Raw genomic sequence first — 9,716 nt, 5'->3', positions numbered from 1 at the left:
GCATCCGCCGAGCCACCTTAAACCAGCCGCGGTGCCGCTGAGAGCTCGCCTGTGATTGGGCGGCTGCTCAAAGTAACAAGCACGGTGATTGGAGGAGAGCTGAGGCGGCTGTTGTCTCGGTAACCGGGTGTCCGCATTCCCGGGGCCGCTGAGGGCCGGGGATGAACGGGCAGGAACCGGCAGGTACAAACCACAGACCGCACCTGAGAGGGGTCGGGGATGTCCCCGGTGCCCCCCGCGCCGCCTCAGCCGCTCAGGTACCCACCCGCCGTTCCCAACGCGCCCCGCGCCGCCTCACCTGGGCGGGGCTGGGCCGTGAGGCGACTTCCGGTGGCGCCTCAGGTGAGGCTCTGGCGGGCTCCTCATCCCTCACCTCATCCCTGCCCTGGGCCCCCGAGCCATCGCCCCGAGCGCCGGCTCTCTCAATGCAGCCAGCAAAGGCCATGGCTGCCCTGGGCCAGCTCTGCAGCCTCGGCCCTGCTGCACGTTCAGAGCCGGGACTGAGCTTAGGAACAAAATCCCGGCTGTGCCCTGAGTGGTGGCACCGAACGTGCGGGCTGTGACCGGATCCAGCTCAGGGATGCTGCGGAGCACGAGGTACCTCTGCAGAACAGCACCGCTCGGTGCCGTGTTCCGAAAATAAACAGCACTTACCACAGTGAAGGGTGAAAACATCAACCACGCCAAGGTTTTTCACTCAAAGCACAAACAAGCTTCATTTCTGGAGCAAATCAAGGGGTATCTGGAATTATTTATAGCCACAGTGGGTTAGAGGAGTTCCAGGTCCACAGTTCCTCCTCTTGGGGATAACCCAGTGCAAGGCAGTAAGAAATTCAATCAAAGAAAGCATTCACCAACAGCAATGCTTCCAAAAGTATTTTTAAATAAACCAGGGAAATGAAATGCAGGAGTGACTGCTGTTTTCTGGCAGGAATGCTGCATTAATGTTGCATTTGCCTTTATCTTACACATCCCATTTCAAAGGACAGCTGCTGTTGTTTTCACGTTTCCTCCATCTCCATATTCAGTGTTGTTATCCTTGGCTGTTCTTCTTAGGTTTCAAGATTTCCATATAAACACTGCAGAAAAGGGATCTCAAACTGGGAAAAAAAAAAAAAAAAAAAAAAAGAGATTTAAGTCTCAATCAAAGGAATTTCAGTATAACCAAAAATGTTTAAAGTTTATGAGAGGGTTTTTTTGACCACGGGTTAAGATCAAAGGCACGGGGGGCTTGGGCTTTGTGCCGAGGTCTCTGAGCCCCCCGGGCAGGGGCAGAGCCCTCCAGGGCAGCCAGAGGAATTCCCTGGGTCCCTGCCCTTGCTGCCCTTCCCGCGGTGTTCGGGAATTCCACCTGCCCTCGCTCACCAGCAGAGGGAGGCAGCAGGATGCGTTAAACCCGCGGCGCTTTCCCAGGCAGCGCTCGCAGGTGCCAAGGGCCTCCTGGATGCGCCTTCCCAGCCGCTTCCTCAGCTGGGGGATGGAGGATGCCCTTCCACAGCCTCCCCCTGTCTGGGGACTACGTGGTAACCCCAGAACTCCCAAAATTACCTACACGAAGGGTTTCTGAAACTTGGTACTGGGTATGTAAAGTAGGTACATCAAGGAGGTGTTTGGCATCTTCCCCTCTTTCTTCTCCTGCCTTTAGCATCTTCTCTTTCTTCTCCTTGCTTTGATCTCTTGCTCCTCGCTTGTCTCTCCCATCTCGGTGATATCAGGAGAGCATTATCTCAGGGCTGAATAACAGCAATCAAGCACGTAAAGGACAAAAAAAGATGAGGGGAAAATGATCAAGGTGGAGAAGTTGCTTAAAGACTTTGTGTAGGCGCCATGAGTCTGCCTGGTCAGCTTCCAGCAGAGCCAGCTGACCTGCTGCTGAGCTGTGACTAAAGCAGAGCAGAGTCTGCAGGGAGCTCCTCAAAGCACTCCCTTCCCTTTGAGAATTTCCTGCTTGAAGGGCACAGTGGGCAGCAGGCCAAACCACAAACTACACAAGGGCTTGGCTGCTTCTCTCCTGGGCTTTATCCCTGGAGAGGAGTTCCTGCAGCAGGTCACGAGGGGAGGCACTGAGACACCAACACCAGGACTTGTGGGGCTGCTGGTTTGGTTCCCCCAGCTGAAGGACTCGGCTGTGTCCCCTCAGCCATTCTGGAGCACATTCCCTGAGCCAGGGACAAATGCCAGCACAGGAAGTTACCCACTTGTAATTGAGGCAGTGCAAGGAGCTTATTTGTCTCTCGGTGCCTGACCTGGAACACCCAAGAGGTGACTTGACCCACTTGTGTCACTCTGCCCGTTCACCCCTGCAGGACCCAGCCACTGGGGCTGGGAGCTGCTGCTGGGTGTCCCTTGCCTCACCCAAACACAATTCCTGGCACTCTGAGGCGTGCAGGAGCTGGAACGCAAGGGTGTGGAGGTGCCTGGTCTCCAGTTACCCTCAGCAGCAGCGGGTGATGATGGATGTGCCCCATGGATGAGCTGGATCATGGAGGAGAGGAGGGCTCAGAGCCTTTCCCAGCACGTGCTGCCCAGCAGGAGCTGCCCTGGCTGCCCAGGGATTGCATCCAGCCCTCCAAGCCTGGCAGCAGCAGGGCACAAGGAGCTTGCAGATGCAGTTTTTTATCAGCTGCTCTGGAAACCTGCTGCAGTTTTAATAATCAGCTCCAGCAGAATTGGGCAGGTCCTGCTTCCCTCAGCACAACCCCTGTGGCCACAGGGCACGGGCTGGACAGCCTGGAGCACATGGCAGGGCCACGTGGAGAGGGACTCTGTGGGCAGGGCAGTGCAGGCTGTCCTCTGGTTCTGGTGGTTGATAAGGAACAGCTGGCTCAGGATCCTGCTCCCTGCACATGAACCCTCAGACCACATCTGCAGAAATCTCCTGTCATTTTGGAGCAGCCCAAGTCAGAGCAGCTCTGCTGAAGTTCACGGAGTTGCAGCACACACCTCAAATTCTGGGCTGTCCTGAAGCGTTTTCCTACAAAGAAAAATAAGTGGAAAAGAGGATTTGTGCTGAGCTGCTTGGTAACTCGGGGGGTATTTTACAGGAAAGGCTGAATCCAGCAGCAGACTGATTCCCTGGGCTCTGATTCCTTGCAGAGCTCTCCCAGTTTTCATGGAGTGGCCCATATTTGGGTTTGTTATTTTTAGCACCATAGTAGCACCGTTCACTTGCCCGTGCATGCAGGCAGGAACAGCTCAGCTGAGGGAGGAAAAGGGAGCAGGAGGAGTTCCCTGTGATCTCACTGTAAATCAGCAGCTTCTGCAGCAGCCAGCACTGCCTGCCCACTCCCTGCCACTCTTCCCTCAGCCTTTTGTAAGGCCAAGCAGAGCAGGAGCCTCCATTCCCCTCCCAGCCATTCCTGGTTGTTCCTTGAGGGGTTTGAGTCGTTCCAGGGTTGCTGCTGCTGTGGCCAAGCACAGCTTCCATCTGCATGGGGGTTTTAATCTGCCCTTGGCTCATCCATTCCCCTTCTTTGAGCCTGCCTTCTTCCCTGCTCCTGCCAAACACGGTTAAATCCCTTCATCCTCATGTCTGTGTGAGTGCAGTTATGCCCCAGCTGCCATTGCCTTGTTCTTCAATCCCAGGCCTTCCCTTTCTCTCCCTCCTGTGCCATTCAGGGAGGGCACATGGGATCACTGCCAGAATCCAGCTCTCAAGTCACCAGAACAGGAACCAAGGCACCTCCAGAGTGGTTTCCATTGGTAACTGGCAGACAAGACAATTAATGAAGTTCACACAATGTTCCTAAAGACCAGGAACTCTTCCCATCCTACACACTGGAATAATTTCACATTTGTGTTAATATAAAGCTGTTCTTTTATCTTCCATGGTCCCAGACCTTCCAGTTCCCACTGGGATTGGCAGCAGTAGGACATGAAGGGCATTCAGCCTTCTTGGGACCACATCTGAAAAGCTGGAGGGATCACGTACAACACAGGCAGGGCTGGATTTATTTGGCTCTATAAATAGAATTCTGCCCAGTCCTCTTTTTGAAAAGCCCAGGAAAAGAAGGGAGGCAGGAAAGGTGTGGTACTGCAAATAAAGCATTCTGCCCACATGCTGCATTAATTAGGCCCAGCTCAGAAGTTACAGGTGGGATTTGAGATGTGCTCTGGCTCCCAGTCTATACAAATTACCCTGTAGACAGCAGAGAAATTTGATCTTCCCCATCCCCAGAATCACTCAGCTTTCCATGCAACAGGAGGCTTGCATTAAAGGATTAACATTTTGAAACTCTGTGCACCTACCTCGATGCACAGTTAAAATTAAAGCATGAAATTTGTGTGACTTGGAAAGCAAAACAGGAAATACAAAAATAGCAGCACTGGTGCTGCTGGAATGGTGGGTTTGGTTCTGGCCACCCTAACTCTGAAAAAGGCACTGGCAGGTGACACCTGGTGGCACTGCTGGGCTCAGGGGGTCTCACCTGGTGGCACTGCTGGAGAGCTGTGTCAGTTCCTGCAGCTCAGCACCTGCCTTCAGGTTGAGTTCCTCAAGTCCTGCTGATTCACCCTTGTGCAAGTCACTTAACTGTTCTGTGCCTGCTGCCCAGCCCTGCAGGTGCCCAGGCTGCACAGGGTGTTGTCAGCCCTCATCCACAGGGATTTGGGGTGTTGGAGATGTGGGAGCTGTTAACAGAGCACCCAGTGTCATCAGCCATTATCAGATGTTTATAATAGCATACACACACCTCCTGGGCTGCTCTGTCCCGCTCGTGGTGCCTTGCTGTAGCTCGGATTGCTTTGGGATTTTGTTATTTCCAGAGGGAGTTGTTGAGTTTTTCCCCAGTTTGGAGCCATTCCCCAGTGAGCTGTGCCCTCTGAGAGTGCTCCTGGAGCAGCCCCATGCCCTGTGCTGAGCAGACTCCAGAGTATGTGATGACTTTGCAGAGCTGTTAACACGAGTGAACACACAGCTTAATCAGCTTAATAAGCTGCCACTCATCAGCTGAGACACCTTAACTGCCTGCACGCACGCTGCTGGAGCAATTGAAGCTTTTACAGTCACTGGATGGGGTCTGTACATCAGCAGGGCTCTTTGAGGTGCTTTCCCTCCCAATCTGGGTGTGCAGAGAGCACAGGGAGCAGTGCTGGGCCTCAGTCCTGCTCACCCCCAGCCCTGCTCTGGCACTCTGGACTCTGAGCAGTGACTCAGGCCCAGCACCTGCCCCAGCATGTCTGGGTTGATTAAACTGCTTTGCAGGCCATAATTATTTTCTCTATCATGGTATAATGGCTCTGCATCGTATTAATTTTAACATTGTAAGAATTTGCTTCTGGGAACGGCCTTCTTGAATTAATCACTGACTCATGATTTACTGGGGGAGATAATATCTAACCTACAAGAGGCAGAACAGGAAACTACCTATTTAAAAGATGGCAGTGGCTGATAATTTATGGCTATAGACAAAGAGATATCTCTGAAGAAGAAGGTGGACAGATCCTGCAGTTTCGTGGTCACTGCTCTCACTCAGCAAAAAGGAGCTTTTGTGTAGTCACTGGATTTGCTTTTGAGTGACAGGTTAAAACTGAGGGGGAAGAAAAGGAGTGAGAAACAAGGAAAGCATCCAAGCAGACCTCAAAGCCATCCTCAGCTCTGGGACCAAACCCTGTATCTCAACAAAGGCAGTTCAACATCTCAGCATGTCACCAGCTTGCCATAGGAAACAAGGAGAAAAAAGGGGAAAAGCATCATCTTTTTGTGTCTGAATCTGTAATACAGGAGTTTTCTTACCTCTCTCCTCTCCAGCTTGACCTGGACACTCCCACATCCCTGATGAGGCCTGGCCATCAGGTGTTTCCTCTCATCACAGCCTGTTAGGAAAGTCAACAATAAAAGCTTTAAATCCCAGAGGAGCTTGTGGGAGGTAAAGCTCCATCCTGGCAATCTGAAGGATTTTGTCCCATGTCACTGTGATCTATTCTGTGATTTGGGGTTACTCACACAACCCTTGGCACCACAGATTCCTGAAATTCCTCTCCTGGAATTCTGGGGCCCTGAACAAAATCAGACACATGGAGATGATGGAGGATTGTGGACACAGCAGCCACACAGAGACATTTCCTGCCAGTGTCAGGTCCTGGGCAGTCACAGAGAGCTCAAAGCTCTCCCAGACTTTGGTGTGAGTGCTGCTGGCAGCTGTAACCACTCACAGGGGGACATCTGCCTTTGAAATGTGGCTTTGCCTTTGTTGGTCATCATTCACAGGTAAAGGCAATTCAAAGGCATCCCCAAGCCCTTTTTCCTTCTGAAACTCACTATTTCTGCAAGCAAAGCAGCACCACTTTGCCCTGGCAGTGTTTGTGGCCCAAACCACAAGAGGAGTTAATTTGGAAAAATTTGGGAAATGGCTTTGTCCATGGCTGGAAGCCTGGAGCTGGGAGGGAGGATGGTGCTGCTGACCTTGGCTCTGCTCCTTCACACACAGAGCCAGAGCTTCTTAGGGCTGAGGTGTCACAGGGCACTTGGGAAGGTTTGAACCTCTGCTGGGAGAACCATCCAGAAACCACCCCGGGACTTTGGAGTAGCTGTAGGGAATCACCAGAACACCCCACAACACTGGAAATGCCACAGACTTGAGGAGAAGCCACACTGGTGCATAATGCACCAAGCTTCAAAAGATCTCCTGGCCCTTTGCCCCTGAGGGTGAGACCTGGGGTGAGGGCACAGAGTTTATCTGGGAGCTCTCCTGTTTGATTCCCTGGAATTGCTAATGGTGCTTTTGTTCCTGGGCTCAGGACTGAGTTCAGTGTTGCCTTATCAGTGTCCCTGGAAATCAGCTCTGCCCAGCACCTTTCCAATCCAGCAGCAGCTCCCCCATGGTCCTGTCACACTGGTTCTTTCCTTTTCACATTCCCTGCTGGATGCACTCTCCTTCCCCAGTGCCTGGTATTTACATCCCTTTCCTATTTGTCTTGTAGGTCATCCCAACATGGATTCCCTCACCAAGGGAATAACATCTTCCTTCCAGTCAAAGGCTTCCCACCTAACAAGGAATTGACTCCAGATTTATTCCAGAGTCTACAGCCTCAGCCACACAAACCCAGCAGGGAGGCAAAGAAAACTCCTTCCAGGTGAGTGCAGCCTGGAAAACACCTCACTGCCATGGGATACATGCAAACCCATCACAGGAGGGTGATCCCGGGGTGTCCTGGTCCAGAGGGGATGGCTGCTGTCCCCAGGAAGTGGCTGGGAGGTGGCAGTGCCTGGAAGGGCAGTGTGGGCTGGGAACAGCCTGGAGCAGTGGATCAGGGGCCCTTTATCAGCTGATCTCCCAGACATTTACAAACAGTAATTAAACCTGCACCACCCTGGGATGTGGGGGCCACGTCTTATCCCCATGGCATGGAGCAAGAACCAGAGCACACCTGACCTGGAAAAGGATTCCTCACATCCCAAGCAGAGCCTTTGGGCTGGTTTTGTGCCTGAGCTCTCCCCTGAGGAGCACTGAGGATAAAGACCCAAATGTGGGGACCCTGGGGCAGGAGTGGGGAGGGACACTGCTGTCTGCACAGCACCCCAGGGCAGCTGATGGATGAAACCTGCCCATTTCCCCAGCTATTCCATCCTGCCACCACTTCAGAGGGATGAAAAGACATGAACAGAAACTCCCTTCTCCCAAGCCCTCCCACCCCTTGGGATCCTCATGGGAAGGCAAATAAATCCATCAGCAGATCGTTCAAAAACATTTATTGTCACCACACAGTGACGTTGCAGGCCTGAGATTAAGATCATCAATAAATTCCTGACCGTGGAAAAGAATGAGCCCATGAGAAAGCCCAGGGCTCTCCTTACCCAACAGGGAAATCTTTACTACATCTCTCAGCAGCTGGATCTTCTATCAGGGGTTTGGGGAAAAGGAAGCTGGGAGGGAAGCAACGCCAGGAGGGATTTGATAAGGACAGAGGGCTGGAGGAAAGGGCAAATTAAATATGAGGAGGGAAGATCCCCAGGCTGTTATCAGAAAACACACAAACACTCCACACCCAGCTGCTGGGTTAGAGCCTGCTCCCCCTGCTGTGGGACAGCAGCAGGGACTCCCAGCTGGGGTCCTTTGGCATCCCTGTCCTGTTCCAGCACTGGGGAGAGGGCAGCACCAGGTCTGTGCAGGGCTGGACCATGGCAAATCCATGGATTTTACAATAAACACCACAGGCTGTCCAGAGCACTTCCACTTCCCAAAGATTTTGGCTTAGAAAGATTAAGCATCACCCCAAGGGCCACACAGCACCTCTGGAGTCCTCACTGCCAGCTCCTTGTCCAGCTTGGCTGGTTCATATTTTACAATATTATTTTTAAAGGTAAGGTTGAAAAAATAAAAGTGTGTTTGCAGTGTAAAGGCCATTAAGGCATCACTGACTGTCAGGGCTTTGGACAAACAGGTTCTGTGAGTTCTGTGTGTGTAAAACTCACATCAGTGACTGTTGGTACAACACATTCCAGCTGCAGAATTCCTCTCTTTGATGGGAAGAGGGGAGCACTTGCAGGGGACAGGCTGGGGGCACAGAGCAGCATCAGAACCCCCAGCATCCCTTTGCTCTGGCTTCACCAGAGCTTTCCTCACCCAGAACTGAGTGAAATGGGAGAAGAAACACATCCTGCAGCTTGGAATCAATTTCCTGCTGGGAAACCCAGAGGAGGGACCCACCTCAGAGGGGAATGGGTTAAACACAGCCCCCAGGCAGAGCAGGGGGCAGCTGCAGAGCTGGGTGCCCACCCTGACAGCAGCACTGGTGAGGCAGAGGCAGACACAGCCACAAACCCACCTCTGTCCCTTCTTCCCTGCCCGGATCCTGCCGGGCTCAGCCGGGCTGGAGGCAGAGGCGGCTCCTGCGGGGCGGAGCTGTGGGACCGCGCAGGATCCCTGCGTGCACGTGGCTCGCTGTGCCGTGCCCAGCTAACACGGTTTGTGCGGTGCCACCCCGGTGCATGAACACGCAGAGCTGCTCTGGGCTGTGCCCCAAAGAGCAGAGCCACAGGGAGGCACAATCACAGTTCAGGCAGGCAGCGGCTGACACAGCAGCTTCACCGAAGGCTGGTTACTCAGCAATTCATGCCTGGGCTGCCTCACAGCCGGGGCTCAGCATTCCCAGCACTCCCAGCCAAGCCAACCCTCAGCTCACTGAGGTAAATCCCAAATTGTGCTCCCTGACTGTGAGCGCTGAGCTCTCATTCTGTGCCCACTTTCCAGCTGATGGTCCCAGGACATTCCCACAGCTCTGGGGGTTCTAGAGCCCAGCTCACCCAGAATTTAATTCTATAAATCCAACGCACTACCTGGGGAAATAAATGAGAGCTGGGGGAGCCCTCAGCAGGTTCATTAAAGCTCTGCACACTTACAAACAGAGGCAGGCAGGGTTTGACTTCCCTGGCTTTAATCCTCTCCTGCCATGCCCAGCACAGCAGGAGGGCACCTCCGGACACGTGTGTGGGTGTCCTAACAAAACACAGGATGCTGTTTTTCCTTCACAGCCCTGCAGAGCCACACCACACACCGAGCTCCTCGGCTGCCTGCCTGATGATGCAAGCAGTGAATAAGCACGAATAAAGACACAGAAACTGGGTGTTGTTTGTAGAAGTGAGGAGCAGAGCCCTCCACCCAGCACTGGGGATACCAGAGCTCTTGCACAACCCAGCTCTCACTGCTGCTCCTTTTTATGCATCTCTGTCTCTGTGGGCATTGGGGAAGTTTTCCTTCCTCCCCAGCTGGGATGCC

Source organism: Melospiza melodia, chromosome 27 (assembly GCF_035770615.1).
Source record: "Melospiza melodia melodia isolate bMelMel2 chromosome 27, bMelMel2.pri, whole genome shotgun sequence".
NCBI lineage: Eukaryota > Metazoa > Chordata > Aves > Passeriformes > Passerellidae > Melospiza > Melospiza melodia.
This window is presented reverse-complemented; position numbering follows the sequence as displayed.